Raw genomic sequence first — 16,191 nt, forward strand, 5'->3', positions numbered from 1 at the left:
AGATGAGTGGTACCCGGTGGGGTCTTCTGCTGTTGTAGCCCATCCGCCTCAAGGTTGTGCGTGTTTTGGCTTCACAAATGCTTTGCTGCATACCTCAGTTGTAATGAGTGGTTATTTCAGTCAATGTTGCTCTTCTATCAGCTTGAATCAGTTGGCCCATTCTCCTCTGACCTCTAGCATCAACAAGGCATTTTCGGCCACAGGACTGCCGCATACTGTATGTTTTTCCCTTTTCACACCATTCTTTGTAAACCCTAGAAATGGTTGTGCATGAAAATACCAGTAACTGAGCAGATTGTGAAATACTCAGACTGGCCCGTCTGGCACCAACAACCGTGCCACGCTCAAAATTGCTTAAATCCCCTTTCTTTCCCATTCTGACATTCAGTTTGGAGTTCAGGAGATTGTCTTGACGAGGACCACACCCCTAAATGCATTGAAGCAACTGCCAATCAATTGATTGATTAGATAATTGCGTTAATGAGAAATTGTGCACATGTTCCTAATAATTCTTTAGGTGAGTGTATATATACAAAAAGGAAATTCGAACAAATTTCTCGAACTAAAAAAAAAAAAGCATTCAATTTTTCTGTACAATGATCGTTCTTATTGAATTGTTGTAAAATTGGATTCTTTTCATTTTTGTGATCCCTACTAGAGCCCCCCCCACCCCCCCACAGTGCAGAACATGCAGCTGAGCCGAGCCAAACATGCTACTGTGACTGGATGATTATGGTAAAGCCTGTACTATACTTAATACGTCAGCCTTGTTCACATCTAAAAACGAAAATGCAATCGCAAGCGTTTTGCGCTTTTGTGCGTGTTTTTTTTAGCGCCTCCCGGCGTTCCACTGCTCGCTGCGGTTTTATTTCTACGTGCTTTTCAAGAGTGTTTTTTTCATTCACACCCTGACGCAATCGCTGCACAATGCGATTTTGAGAGCGTTTTGCGTTTTTTTTCCTATACCTTCCATTATAGCAAGAAAGCCCAAAAAATGGTATAGCAAAGCGAACGCAATGCGCTGATATCGCCGGCGCTATAAAAAAAACACCCTTAGTGTGAACGAGCCCTAAATCTAATACTCAAGCCAACTGAAAGAAAAAAAAAAGTTTCACTTACCTTAGCTTCTACCAGCCCCCTGCAGCCATCCTGTGCCCACGCCTGTCCTCTACGATCCTCAATTCCCCCGTCGCGGCTTAGTTTCGGTTTTGATGACTGGGAGTTGACAGGCCACGCATATCCTCACTTGCGGTACCGTCCGCAATGGCATTCTGCGCAGGTGCAGGACGCTATTGCGGACGTGAATGTGAGCAAGGATACGCGTGGCCATGGCTGGGCAGGCGCAGTGGTCGGCGAAACTAAGCCGTGGCGGGGGAATGGAAGATCGTAGAGGGCCAGCGCGGGCACAGGATGGCTGCAGGGGGCTGGTAGAAGCCCCAGGTAAGTGAAACTCTTTTTCTTCAGTTGGCATACAGTAAGTATCCCTTTAAAGAACAAGTGAATTGAGAAGAATATTGAGGCTGCCATATGTATTTCCTTTTAAACAATACTAGTTGCTTGGCAGCCCTTCTGATTTATTTGGCTGCTAATCTTGTCAGATCTGACAATAATGTCAGAAACATCTACTCTGCTGCATGCTTGTTCAGGGTCTATAGCTAAAAGTATTAGAAGCAGAGGATAAGCTGGACATCCAGGCAACTGGTATTGCTTAAAAGCATATAAATATGGCAGCCTCAATATCTCTCTCACTTCAGCTGTCCTTTAACCCCACTGGCGTTTTGATTCCCACTGCCATGCGGCCGCGGGAGGGTTTTTGTAACCTAATTTTTTTTTTATCATGTAGCTAGCCTAGCGCTAGCTACATGATTCCCCCCTCCCTGCGGCATCCCTCCCACCCCTCCGATCGCCGCCGGCTATCAAGCCCATCAGAAAATCCCGTTCTGAACGGGATTTCCTTCAGGGCTGCCCCCGTCGCCATGGCGACGAACTGAATGACGTCATTAACGTCGTGATGTCACAGGGAGTCCCGATCCACCCCATAGCGCAGCCTGGCGGCGATTGGCCAGGCTGCGCACGGGGTCTGCAGGGGGGGCCTCTTTCGCAGCGGGTAGCGGCGGATCAGCGGCGAGCGGAGAAACACGCAGCTAGCAAAGATGAGGCTCCGATGAGGCTCCGATCCCGCAGCTGGATTAGCCACCGGATTGCCTCTTCCACGTCCCTGCCGCGTCCCCGCTCGCCCACGCCGGATTCGATACCCGCTCGTCCCCGCGCCACGCCGCTTATCTTCCGCTCGATTCCCTGCTATTGTCCCCTCGCGGGGAACGAGCAGGGAATCGGCGGTAGCAAGATCCGACCTGTCGGATCTTATCAATCGAGCCGCATCAGCGGCTCGATTGATAAGCCACATCGCCGCCTCATCTACGCGTGTAGATGAGGCTTAAAGGCAAGAGTTGGAAAATAGAGTGGGTATGGTGAGAGTGGCAATTGCACCTTGACCATTATGCAATTAACTTTTTCTTTTTAGTTTTCTCTAATACAATTTTTCATTTTCTCTTTAAAATAACTTTTCTGCACTCTGCAATCGAAAAAGTAACACAAATCGGCTAAAAAAAACACTGCCAACATTATTTTGAGTGTTTTCTTGCTTGTTGGGGGTTTAAAAGGCATTTTATTAACAAGGTGTGAAAATATCACCCAGGAAAAATGCATATAGGCCCTTGTGTTGTAGATGTCCTGCAGGGCGGACACGCTGCAGCTTATGGTCACTTCTGCCAGTCAGATAATGCACTGCAGTGTCACCTTGTCCTGCACTGTGCATGAGCCAGACTGAAGATGTGAGAACTGACTCCCTGATAGCAGAATAACACTGTACCGTTACTGTCTGTGGTAGGCTAAAGTTTTCTCAGCTGCCTGGCACTCTTTTAGCTGCCTGGCACTCACAGCTATTTACCAGCCTGTTACATACGGGACATGCTGGGAACCCTACTAACAAGAACTGCAGGACCACAATCTGGGGGAAGCCATAATGTGCTTAAATGATTGAATCTTCTGAAAATTATTCATAACTTTTTAAAGTGTACCATAGCCAAAGCTCAGGTACAAAAATAGATACTTACCTAAAGTGAGGGAAGCTTTAAGATCCTATCCTCAGCATTCTGTGATCTCCCTTCACCTAAGGCAGCCCCCCAGTAGATTGCCGACAATGAATAGCAGCAAATCTTATCAGAGCCGCGTACCTTCTCTGGTATCAGTGTGGCCACGCAGTAGCTACGCAAGCATGGCAACGCATGCACAGTAAGCCGGAGCTGCTCTTGGCACCAGCGACTCTGTGCTACTGCGCACGCATGGTTGTGCTCAAGCAGCTACTGCACGGCGTCACTGGTGAGGAGAGCAGCCCAAATGTGTAGTGAGACCATGCACAGCAGTGGGAGAATAGAGGACACTCAGTGGCTTCTCTCTATTTAAATAAGTATATCTTTCTGAACCAGAGCTTCGCTTCGGGTGCACTTTAAAAATAATGAATTACTGACAGTCTGTACCTGATATATCTTAAAGGATATCCAAGATAAAAAAAAAAAAAAAAAAAGCATATTATTATTATTATTATTGATTTATAAAGCGCCAACATATTCCGTGGCGCTGTACAACGTAAGAAACAAACATGGGGTACATAATAATACAGACAATGGTGTACACCAATATACTTACATTCAGAATGATATCCACTCCTGGAGTGTCCGCTTCCCACACCTCTTCTGCACGTATTTATATGCCCACCATAAATCCTGTACTAGGCCCTGTCTGGTAGTGTTCAAGACCTTTGAACCAAATGACTTACGCATACGAAATTGACTCCATGTGGCCGCTTTGTCTGTGCTCCCGCACTGCTGAGTGTGGTGTGAGCGCCGTTGCCACGATAAGGAGGCCATCGGGAGCGAGGACAGAGCGGCCACAAGGAGCCAATTGCGCTTGCGCAAGTAATATAATATCCGGTTCAAAGGTCCCCAACCACCACTACTGGGGGCCTAGTACAGGACCGGTGGTGGACAAACAGAGGCTTGCTGGGGATACGGACAACGCAGTCCAGGAGTGGATACCATTCTGGATGTAAGTGTCTAATGTTTTATCCTATAAAATGGGCCTCTAGGCCCAATAAATGAGATTGCCCAGCACTGCTGGACCTAGGAAGGGAGTCACAGCAGTACAACTGGCTTAATAGGTAAATAAGCATTCTTCTACAAGGTGGTAAACAAACCCCTGGTCCAGAGGCTCCTTATGTCCTCCTCAAACCCCGTGCTGCAGTTGGACCCTCTGAACATATCAGACAAAAGCATGTTGGATATGTTCTCACGGCCGCACTCCCCTTTGTAAATAAGCATGGCCATAGTGTGCCTGCGCAAGCACAGATGCACCTGCGCAAGCACAGATGCACCTGCGCAGTAGCCCAGTTTTGTGTTACTGCACAGGTACAGGAGTTTTCACACAGGTACAGGCGTTCTCGCACAGGTACAGGCATTCTCGAGCAGGCACAGTACAGCCGTGCTCATTTACGAAGGGGAGTGCAGCTGTCAGAACATATCCAACAAGCTCTTGTCTGATATGTTCAGTGGGTTCAAGTGCAGGAACTGTGAGGCGAGGAGGACATGGAAAGAATCTGGACTATCCAGAACCTCCCCACTACCTTGGGATGTATATAACCTTTTGTCCTCCCAAGACTACAGGTTTACTTTATAGACAGAGGAATATGAAGGATGCCAATAGACACACTTGTCTGTTCTACTGATTATCTGCTGCTAGACCATTCAGAACAAGTGACCTTCAACAGTGTGCAGGTCATGTGACTCACTCTGACTCAAGTGGCTGTAAGCTCCTTGTAGTGTATGACTCAAACAAGACTGAAATCAAAAGATCAGCACTATACACTGCCATTAGCACTACAATATTACCTGCCGTTACTCAGTTGTGGAGACGGGTGAATGAGATGCTGAGAATTTATTCTTGCATGCAGTTTCATTGCAATTCATATGCTGCTTCAAATTGAGCCAATCAAATCCACTTCCTGCTAAATTTCAAGGTTCAGTTTGCTTTAAATCTGCACAATATTATTAGCATATCATTGCCAATTTCTATGTCAGTTGTCATGTGTAGCCACACCCCTTTAGAGATGGAGATAACTGATATTAATGAGGTGGAAGACAAAGCCCAACAGACACACAAGCAGAAGGCGACGCTGACACTAGTCTGCACAGTAAAGGCGTCATTTATCTTGCACGCGATTTTTTCAGAGACTACACTCATTAGCTGGCTGGCCAGATCAGGTAGAGTCCATTCGCACCGCTCCTGCATTTTTGCACCCCTGAGTTTTGTTTAAAAACTAAAAAAAAATGGTCACGCCACTGCAGGCCTAAGAGCACAAAGTGCAGGGGAGGAACAGTGAAGGGGTGGGAGGGAGGAGGTGCAGGAGCATTGAGAGGTGGGGAATAGGTGTTACAAACGCCAAAGAGGCCATTATGCAGGAGTGCCTTTCCTGCTAAGGACGCCCCTTCCCCATAAGGCTACTGACAGGCTGCTTGTCGGCATATTAGGGGGAGGGAGGACAGCGAGGAGCGGGGGGGTCGGGAGGCAGAAAGCGGCGCCAAGCGGACACAGAGGCATGTCATTTAGAAGGGAACATGCGTCCCATTTGCCCCCTAAAAATCCCTCGGATGCACTTTAACAAAGAATCGCTGAGATCTGCTACTCCACATAGATTCCCTGAGATTTGGAACTCTACATAGCAAACAAGGTTAATAGGCCTTATCATTCACTTACATATGGAACATAATCACAGAATTTTGCGGGTGGTATGACCTGTAAATGCTGAGCCCAAGCATCAGATCATTCAATGGAAAGGCAAAAAGTCCAGGTCAGCACACCATTTCAAAATGCAAGTTGTCTCAATGTATTGCTTCATAAGCACGTGAGAAAATGGCAATTGTTTCGGAGCCACGGCGGGTCCCCTTCTTCAGATAGTGCAAACTTTTGTGGCCCCAAAACAATTGTCATTTTCTCACGTGCTTATGAAGCAATACATTGAGACAACTTGCATTTTGAAATGGTGTGCTGACCTGGACTTTTTGCCTTTCCATTGAATGATCTGATGCTTGGGCTCAGCATTTACAGGTCATAGCTCCCGCACCTTGGGTAAGTTGTGCCACCTCTGCGACACAACTGTACCATTATGTAGAGGTCAGTATGGGAGTTCTCAGTTTAGACCTGGGTTGTGCTCTATAAACATGCTTGTGATTCAGATTTGAAATTCAATACATCGTCACTGGTGTGAATACAAAATTCTGTGATTATGTTGCATATGTAAGTGAATGATAAGGCCTATTAACCTTGTTTGTTGACTTTTACTTTTTGCCTTTTCTTCGACCTGTACATAATGGATCCTTAGAAATAAGGGGTCAAAATATACATATAAAATGCAATTAACGTAAATACTGTTGTTTTCTTGAATGGGAAAATTTAATTTCCTTTACAGAAAATCTGATTTACACAATTCTCTCTTGCAACACAACCCTGGTGTAAATCAGACAATCCAAGACACATAAAATTTATATCGCGATTTTCTCCTGGCGGACTCGCTTTAGACATGCAGCCACTTAGCGATTGCTTTTTCACAATTTAAATAAACTTTATTATGCTTACCAGGTGTCCGCATTTCCTGCTTCCGTCCATAGCCCCACCCCCAAAGGAAGAGGTCACAGGGGCTTCTCTGACAGGTTGTAGGGAAGCACCTATGAACTCTTCCTTTAGGGGGCGAGGCTACAGACGGAAGCCGGACATCTGACACCTGGTAAGTATATTAGAGTTTATTTAAATTTTTTCTAAAAAAAAAAATCGCTAATCAGAAGCGCTGTATGGTTTACTGTACAGCATTTCCAAGTGCTGGGAAGTGCGATCACGATCACAATCGCACTAGGAAACACTGCACACCGTGCTGAGTTGATTTTAAAGGACCACTCCAGCAAAAAAAACAAAAAGCAGTAAAAATCTGACAGAACCGACAGGTTTTGGACTAGTCCATCTCTTCATGGGGGATGCTCAGGGTTTTCAATAGCATTTCTTAAACGGCAGTTACGAAGTCCAACTGCCAAAATAGTAAGATGCCAGCCTCCCCAACGGCAGTTAGACTAAGCAACTGCTGATCAGGAAATGCTTTTGAAAACAAAGAAAATCCAGAGAATCCCCCATGAGGAGATGGACTAGTTGGTGAGTAGTGCGGTGTTTATAGGATCTTCTAGTTCTTGTTTTATGTTACTATGGTAATATGATCCTTTCTGCACACTTGAGACTCATGTGTATATATCTTTTCAGTTGTTGGTGCTTGCCCAAATATCTTTTTTGCGTCATGAGGAGATGGACTAGTTAGTCCAAAACCTGTTGGTTCTGTAAGAGTTTAACTGCTTACTTTTTTTGCTGGAGTAGTCCTTTAAAGCGCTGCAGCGATTCCTACTAGGTTCCAGGCCTTAGGGCCTATTCACAATTGAGATTGCAAAACGCCAGCGATTTTTACAGTATAAACGTGTATTTCTCACTAAACCTTTTTGCGTTTTTTTTTAAACCATTGTAATTGATATACATTGCAATCATAAAAGCTGAAAAATCGTGAAAAATGCTGCATGTAGCATGTTTGCATTTTGCGCTAATTGTGAATCTCTGGTGATCGTGGCAGTGAGATCACCACCATATAGATTACATTGCACTACAATCGCCGGCAATTAGTGGTAAACACCCGCTAATAGCCCAAGTGTGAATGGGCCCTTAAGGTGGCCATACATCAGGCGACTTGGCGGCCGATCGACCATCCAATTCGATTATTATAATCAAATTGGATAAAAATCGGTGCCGCCAAGTGCATGCCCGACCATCAAAGCGACCAATTTCGGGCCCGAAATTGGTCGCATGGTCGATCGCGCATGCCGCAAGATGTTGGGTGTGCGGTGGTACAGTGGCGATTTCCGTTATGAGCGACGAGACAACAAAACTCACGCCGCTACCGCTGCAAAGTATAAATGTGCCCCCCCCCCCCCTCCCCCGTGTGTGCATTTATACGTTACCTGTCCTGTAGCAGTCTCCGCGCAGTGTTCATAATCCTCAGGACTGCTATCCGTACACGCTACTGTCTCTTTGTCGAATCTGCCCATAATCGTCAGGTCTATGGGCACCTTTACTGTTTTACGTACTGGCTTGAGTCGGGATTCAAACCCTGGTCAAAGGCTCTAACCCTATATCAAAGGCAACAGCTAATCCACACCTTCTACTAATCTTATCAAACTGTAGCTTTTCAAATAACGGCTTGTCATTTAAACCAGAATGTAAAGGAAATTAATTATCCAAGGCACTTTTATGGTATACAAACAAAATGTTTTGGTGACTTTATAACAAAACTAAAGCGGAATGGAAGAACTAAGAAAAATAAGGTAGGGTGACACTATTGTGTAAATTGTAGAGAATGGTGTGAAGTTGCCGGTCAGAGAACAAGTATTTCTACTAAGCTGTACGAATGAGACAAGTTTTTCCAGATCGCGCACATTCTATTACACTTTCACACTGATCTTATGAAATTCCACCATGATAATTATCCTGCTGACCTCCTTAGAGAGTCCAGTATGATTGAGTTGAATAGTTTCCATAAATATGCCTGATCCATATACATAAGTATCTCAGCTATTCTAGTTTTAAAGTTATTTAAATCTGCCTGTTGCTGATCAGGATTATAACAACCACCTACTTACTAACAACACCACGTACGCACATTGCTGATTACTACAATCCATTGCTATACGCACCTAGGGGCAAGGCAAGCCTAGTCTACTGAACGTTACCATTAAGCCACAGAAGCCGACTTGTGTAAAAGTTGAGTCCTGGGTCACTACATAGCCACAGGAGGTGCACACTGGAAAATAAAATGCCGGCTTTTATACACATTTGCATACTCTTGGCTGCTTTAGTTCAAAGACAGTTTAACTTAATAATAAGGCAAGCTCAAAAAGACGAGTCTTAACGCACGTCTTACGGGAACCTGAGACGAGAAGCGTTTCAGGTTCCATACTTACCTGGGGCTTCCTTAAAGAGACTCAGAGATGAGTCTTACTGCAGTTTTACTTACCCGGGGATTCCTCCAGCCCCATAAGCATGGATGTGTCCTTTGCCGTCCTCTTCAATGCTGCCGTTCTCCCGTAGTCAAAACGCGGTAAGCGGCTCAGTTGGACTCAATCTGACTGAGTGACGTCACCCGGGGCCTGCACTTGCACAGAAGATCCGCACATGCACAGAAGGTCCGCCACTGAGCTGCTTACCAGGGAAGATTGCGGCTGAATGGCGGCGCTGAGGAGGACGGCGAGGGACACATCCATGCCCCGGGTAAGTAAAAAAACGGCAGTAAGACTCATTTCTGAGTCTCTATAAGCCCCCTTAAGGCCACTCATCCCTCGTCGGACCCTCGCAATTCAGTCCGAAACCCAAGCCGAGTCACACTTCATTCCGCATGCGCAGCCCGGCGCGATCCTCCATTGCGCCCCCGTCCCTGGGAGCATTCTGCGCTTGTGCAGTAGTACTGCACAAGCGCAGAACGCTCCCAACCACGGGAGTACAAATCGGCCAGGCTTTCGGGCTGCATTGCGGGAACCGGAGCCCCTCGAGGAGACGGCGAGGGACGAATGGCCTTAAGGGGGCTTAACCTCCTGAGCGGTATGGACGAGCTCAGCTCGTCCATCACCGCCGGAGGCTGCCGCTCAGGCCCTGCTGGGCCGATTTTTATCAAATAAAGTGCAGCACACGCAGCCGGCACTTTGCCAGCCGCGTGTGCTGCCTGATCGCCGCCGCTCTGCGGCGATTCGCCGCGAGCAGCGGCGAAAGAGGGCCCCCCTAGCCGCCTGAGCCCTGCGCAGCCGGAACAAAAAGTTCCGGCCAGCGCTAAGGGCTGGATCGGAGGCGGCTGACGTCAGGACGTCGGCTGACGTCCATGACGTCACTCCGCTCGTCGCCATGGCGACGATCTAAGCAAAACAAGGAAGGCCGCTCATTGCGGCCTTCCTTGTTTATTATGGGCGCCGGAGGCGATCGGAAGAACGCCTCCGGAGCGCCCTCTAGTGGGCTTTCATGCAGCCAACTTTCAGTTGGCTGCATGAAATAGTTTTTTTTTAATTAAAAAAAAACCCTCCCGCAGCCTCCCTGGCGATCTCAATAGAACGCCGAGGAGGTTAAGGAAGCCCCAGGTAAGTATGGTACCTGAGAGCTTCTCATCTCAGTTACAGTTAAACGCATGACGCTAGACCACTCGGGAGAGAGACAGGAGACACCTTTTAAACCATTGATGGACAGCACATACGCATTTTTCTTATCTCGGGGTACCCATGGTCTGCGCCCTGTAAGTGATCTTATGGTTCCATCTTGTTTTATACTCCTAAAATAAAGCAGTCTACACTTAGTTTGCTGCCGGTTTGTTTATAAGGAATACCTGTCATACTATATTGACATAGTGTGGAGAATGTAAGCACAGTGGAATTCATTAATTTGTACCTATTTTGACCTGCGCTGATTTATTCATACATTCCTCAGAACTTTGGACATTGTTCTCTATTGGCTGCAGTCACCTGCTGTTGTCCGTTGGCGCTGATTCTCATTTTTGTAATACAAGTCTTAAAGGGAACCTAAAGTGACAGTAAAGCCCCCAGGTTAAGTTACCTGGCACTTCTTTCAGCCCCCTGTAGTCATCCTGGCCCCTCCCTGTCTTTCCGCTGTTCTCCCTTCAGCCGCTGTAGCTCTCCGAAATCTGGCCTACTCAGCCAGTCACGGTAGGCCTGAACGATTTTAGGAAAAAATTGAATTGAGCGATTTCTGTCTGAAATTGCGATTTCGATTCGATGCACGATTTCCTTCCAATCAAGCTTTGTTCCCCCTCTTTGCCTAGTTGTTCCCTCCTCTGTCTCTCTTTGTGCCCCCTTTGCCTCTTTATGCCTCCTCCGGGTCTCTCTCTTGCCCCCTTTGTGTCTCTGTGCGCCCGCTCTTTCTCTCTGTGTCTCTCTGTGCCTCCTCTGTCCCCCAAGCTGCAACAGTTCTGGACATAGCTTCTAATGCACGGAATACTTCCTGTATGTCATGTGACATACAGGAACCCGGAGTTTTGCCAAGCACACTTCTTCAAACTTCCCCCATGTGAAAATGACGTGATCGCGATAATTGCCGCTTTGACGATTCTGAAATTGTGATCTTGGTGATCACGATTTCGATTTAAATTCGATTTATCTTTCAGGCCTAAGTCACGGGCTACTGTGCATGCGCGACCCCTGCCGCATGTGCTTCGGTCACGCTACCATGGCCAGGAGCGTTTGGTGCGTGTGCAGTAGCAATTTTTTTGAACTGTCCAAATCGGGCCACAAGAGCGCAATCGAGGTACACGTGGCCCGAGGTTGAGTATGCGCAGTAGCCTGTGACTAGTTGAGTCGGCCATATTTTAGAGGGCTACAGTGGCTGAAGAGAGAAATAAAGTCACAAGTTTTATTTAATGCTGCCAGGATCAGCAGGTCTCACGGTTAATAATTCACCCACTGCGCCTTAATTAGACAGGCGAAGCTCCGTCCCTTCAGTTTTTTTTCTAAAATCGGCTGAAGCTCTAGCCACCCCCACCTCTGTTGCCAAGTCCCTCCCCCCAGCTTTGCAGTTGCGACCCAATTGGTGGGTAACGAGCTAGGGGCGGACAGGGGCTAGGCCAGAGCTTCAAAAGACAGTGGAAAAAATGGCTGCAACTGTCTTATCAATGGAGCTTCACTAGTCTAATGAGCGGGTGAGTTATTAACATTGAGACCCAAAGATCCAGACAGCATTAAGACAGAGCCTTACATGACAGGCTCTGTTACGTAGCGTGCATGTGCAGAACACTCCCGTTCCCGGGGAGGTGATCAAGGACACACGATACCAGGCCAGCGCTTGCGCAGTAGTGTATGACCTGGCCGACCTGGCGCGACTTACAGTGCTTTTACAAGGGAACAGAGGGCGGCAGAGATGAACGCTAGGAGCGGTGGCCACGAGGACTGCTGCTCATACATGCCTGCTGCCTTCGTTTGTACAAATCAATTTGCCTCAGGTATCCTTTAAGAATTGATGGGACCGCTCAGTGCAGTGCAATGCTATGCAACCCTCAATCATCTGCTGCTCCAACTCCCACCCGCTCCATTGAGATTCTCCAATGTGCCCAATCACCCTTTCGATTAACTGTCCAAAATCACTCGAAAGTTGATTGGTCAAGCATGATGAGAGTGATAGCAATCAAATCCAAACTGGAGTAATCAAAATGTGTATGGCCTGGTCAATACAATACGGCTATGGAAGGGACATTAGATTGCGAGCTCCTCTGGCTCTGAGGGACAGTCAGTAACAATAGTACTCTGCAGGGCCGGGCCGAGGCATAGGCTGGAGAGGCTCCAGCCTCAGGGCGCAGTGTAGGAGGGGGCGCACAATTCATTCAGCTGTCATTCCTAATTGTGTATGAAGCAGAAAGAAATAAGAAAAGGGGATATATAGCAGTGACTGCAAGCCATATAACTAGATATTAAGGTGTTGGGGAGGTTGTAGGCCCTGTGGCCCTCTTAGTCTAATAGCAATCAGTGTGTGACAGCTGAGGGGGGAGGGATAGAGGGGCGCACTTTGGTGTCTCAGCCTTGGGTGCTGGAGGACCTTGTCCCGCCTCTGGTACTCTGTATCTAAAGCACTACAAAAATGTCAGCACTACATAAATGCATAGAAGATAACAGAAGACAGTAGTAAGCTGCATATGATAAGGCTGATAAAACCCATACCAAGCACATGAGAGCACCATGTATGCAGAAATCCTATCTATATACAATCCTCCTATCTGTATACACCCGTCCCCCCAGTGTGATCTATCAGTGGCAATGCAGTGACAACAAACAATAGTAGAGGTGGCAGCATGAGAATCTTACCAATCAGCCTGCTAGGTAGACTATGTGCCATTGGTCTCAGTGATGCTGTGCGCTCCCCATTGCCTCCTTCCAGCAATCGGACTGTTATTGATCTTCCTCCCCCGGTCTCTGGTGCTGGAACCGCCCCGGCTGCTGCTATTCTCCCGAGAGGGGCAGCAGGTAATAACACAGCACATCTATGTGAGCGCAGCTCCGTTCACTCTTCAGCCCCAGCCTGCCCATGCAACCCCGCCTGGCAACGCGCATGCGCAGCCCTCCTCCTGCTTCTCCCGGAGCATTCATCCCAGCCTGCAGATGTGCGCCCAGCATGGGCTGGAGAGGTGAAAGCTGAGGTGGCGAGATGACCTCTACACACCCCAGTCTCGGCTGCTGGCTTGTAAATACGGGCAGCTCAGTCTGAGCAGAGACAGACTCCATTATTCATACTCAAGCAGAATTGCTGAGTGTTTATTGTAACTTGCTTAGAGTACAAGGAGAAGTTTCATGGTACATTCAGAAGGAATAACATCATTTAAGGCCCTTCTCTACTAAGAAAAATATCACTCCTTCAGTTTCCACTACCACGATTTTACCGTGGTCCATTGTGTGTACAGAAAAGCAGACTCAAAGAAATTCTAGTGTATCAACAAAGCAATTTTATTTACATACTCCAGGGATCATAAAATGCGTTTCGCGGGAATGACTCTGCCTGCCCAGTGGCGTAGCTAAGGAGCTGTGGGCCCCGATGCAAGTTTTACAATGGGGCCCCCCATGCACTCTATACATAGCAATTGAAACGGCGCACTAAAAGCTGCCAATGGCAACTACAATGTCAGAGGTGTAAGAAGGGGATGGGGAATAGTTTGTTAATGATTGCCACTATTCAAAGTATATATATAAATGATTATTATGAGCACAGGGCCAATAGAGAGCTAATACTGTAGTTGAGGGAGGGCCATTCGGGGCACATCTGGCCCAAGGGCCCCGATGCGGTCGCTACCGCTGCACCCCCTATTGCTACGCCCCTGTGCCTGCCTGAGTCTTATCCAAGCGCCTCTGGGCTTGGCTCAGACCTGCATTGTATATGCTCCACCCATTGCCTGATGAAGGAGGGTTGTTCCTGCAAAACGCGTTGTATGATCCCCGGCGTACGTAAATAAAATTGCTTTGTTGATACAACACTAAAATTTGTTTGTGTCTGCTTGGAGGAGGTAAGTCCACCTCTATTTTTAAACCTTTTAGCTATTTTTTTTTTCTTTTGGCACCTCTGTTCTTTTGATATATTGTACAAGTCCACCTTTGGTGGAGGGGTGTTACCCCCTTTTTCTTGATCTACAGAGAGTGACTTCTTATTCCTCTCTACCATCAACGTCATTTGATCACCAGTACATACTACACTACATTGGGCTCTCGGTGTTCCCCTTTTGTACACGGTGGAAAAAGCATGGCGGTGGCGCAATTACTATGTGGTTTTGACGCATTCCTATATAAAGTATAGGAGCGCAAATGCAGCAAAAAATGCAGCAGGCTGGCGATTGCGATTTGTAAAAAAATGAATCACACTAATGGAAAAACAGCACCATAATATAACTGTTAATCATGGTGCTGTACCAATCCGCAAAACGTGAGTGATCCCATTTCTGTATTGAATTGCAGCTAGTGGAAAAGGGTGCTTATAGCCATTAAAGGATACCCGAACTGACATATGATATGATGAGATAGACATGTGTATGTACACAGTGCCTAGCACACAAATAACTATGCTGTGTTCCTTTTTTTCTTTCTCTGCCTGAAAGAGTCAGGTATGTAAGTGGCTGACTCAGTCCTGACTCAGACAGGAAGTGACTACAGTGTGACCCTCACTGATCAGAAATTCCCCTTTTTACCTCTTTCCTGCTCTCAGAAGCCATTTTCTGCTAGGAAAGTGTTTTATAGTTGAAATTTCTTATCAGTAAGGGTCACACTGTTGTCACTTCCTGTCCTGAGTCAGCCACTTACATACCTGATATTTAACTCTTTCAGGCAGAGAAAGAAAAAAAAGGAACACAGCATAGTTATTTGTGTGCTAAGCACTGTACATAAACATGTCTATCTCATCATGTCAGTTCGGGTATCCTTTAAAAAAAGGTGAGTTTTTGAGAAGTTATCAGCAATAGAATTTTTAAACACTCCAGCTATCTGAGGGTGCATGGCATTGTCTTAAGGTGCCCATACATTAGGACGAGTATGGGCAGATTCAACCAAGAGACAAATTTATCTCGAATCGAATCTGATTAGAGATACATTTGTCTCTAATCGAATCTGCCCATACACTACAGGCTGATTCTCGTCCGACTTCAGCATGAAATCATCAGGGAATCGGCTGAGCTGCCGCTGTCCGCCGCTGCCCCCAAAATGTATGTGATGTATGTAATGTAGTGCATTTATACATTACCTGTCCTGTAGCAGTTCGTTGGGTCCACCCGTCCATCTCGCTGGGTAAGCCGCATACACGCTATCGGCGCATAGCGTCTGACATCAGCCGCTATGCGCCTTCGTGACGTCAGAAATAGCGCCGCCGGCGTGTATGCGGAACCCGGAGATGGACGGAAACCGTGTGGAGGCTGACACCGGACAGGTGATGTATAAATGCACTACACACTGCATACATTTATACATTGCGGCGGCACCTGAAACAAGCATGCTGCTAATCTTGTCAGATTCCTCATACACATCTGATCTGCATGCTTGTTTAGGGTAAATGGCTTAAAGTGTAACTGTTAAAGGATACCCGAAGTGACATTTGACATGATGAGAAAGACATGTGTATGTACAGTGCCTAGCACACAAATAACTATGCTGTGTTCCTTTTTTTCTTTCTCCGCCTCAAAGAGTTAAGCATCAGGTATGTAAGTGGCTGACTCGTACCTGACTCAGACAGGAAGTGACTACAGTCTGACCCTGACTCAGACAGGAGGGTCACACTGTAGTCACTTCCTGTCTGAGTCAGGACTGAGTCAGCCACTTACATACCTGATATTTAACTCTTTCAGACAAAGAAAGAAAAAAAGAAGCACTGCATAGTTATTTGTGTGCTAGGCACTGTACATACACATGTCTTTCTCATCATGTCACATGTCACTTCGGGTATCCTTTAAGGTAGCCATACACTGGTCGATTGCCACCAGATCCTATTGGCTGCCTACACTGCAAACAGATTTTGAATCGATTTCACGATGACACCGAT

The 16,191-nt window shown here is 46.8% G+C and overlaps 1 protein-coding gene across 3 annotated transcripts in view; it reads right to left on the reverse strand.

The window, feature by feature from the left end:
* Window positions 1-13,203, reverse strand: part of ARMH4 (armadillo like helical domain containing 4) — a 227,601-nt gene extending 214,398 nt beyond the window's left edge. For all 3 annotated transcript variants that reach the window (XM_068252013.1, XM_068252012.1, XM_068252011.1), the window contains exon 1: window positions 12,987-13,203. The gene's annotated coding sequence lies outside the window, so the exon portion shown is untranslated. The remainder of the gene's footprint in view (window positions 1-12,986) is intronic.
* Between the last annotated feature and the right edge of the window lie 2,988 nt (window positions 13,204-16,191).

Source organism: Hyperolius riggenbachi, chromosome 9 (assembly GCF_040937935.1).
Source record: "Hyperolius riggenbachi isolate aHypRig1 chromosome 9, aHypRig1.pri, whole genome shotgun sequence".
NCBI classification, from domain to species: Eukaryota; Metazoa; Chordata; class Amphibia; order Anura; family Hyperoliidae; genus Hyperolius; species Hyperolius riggenbachi.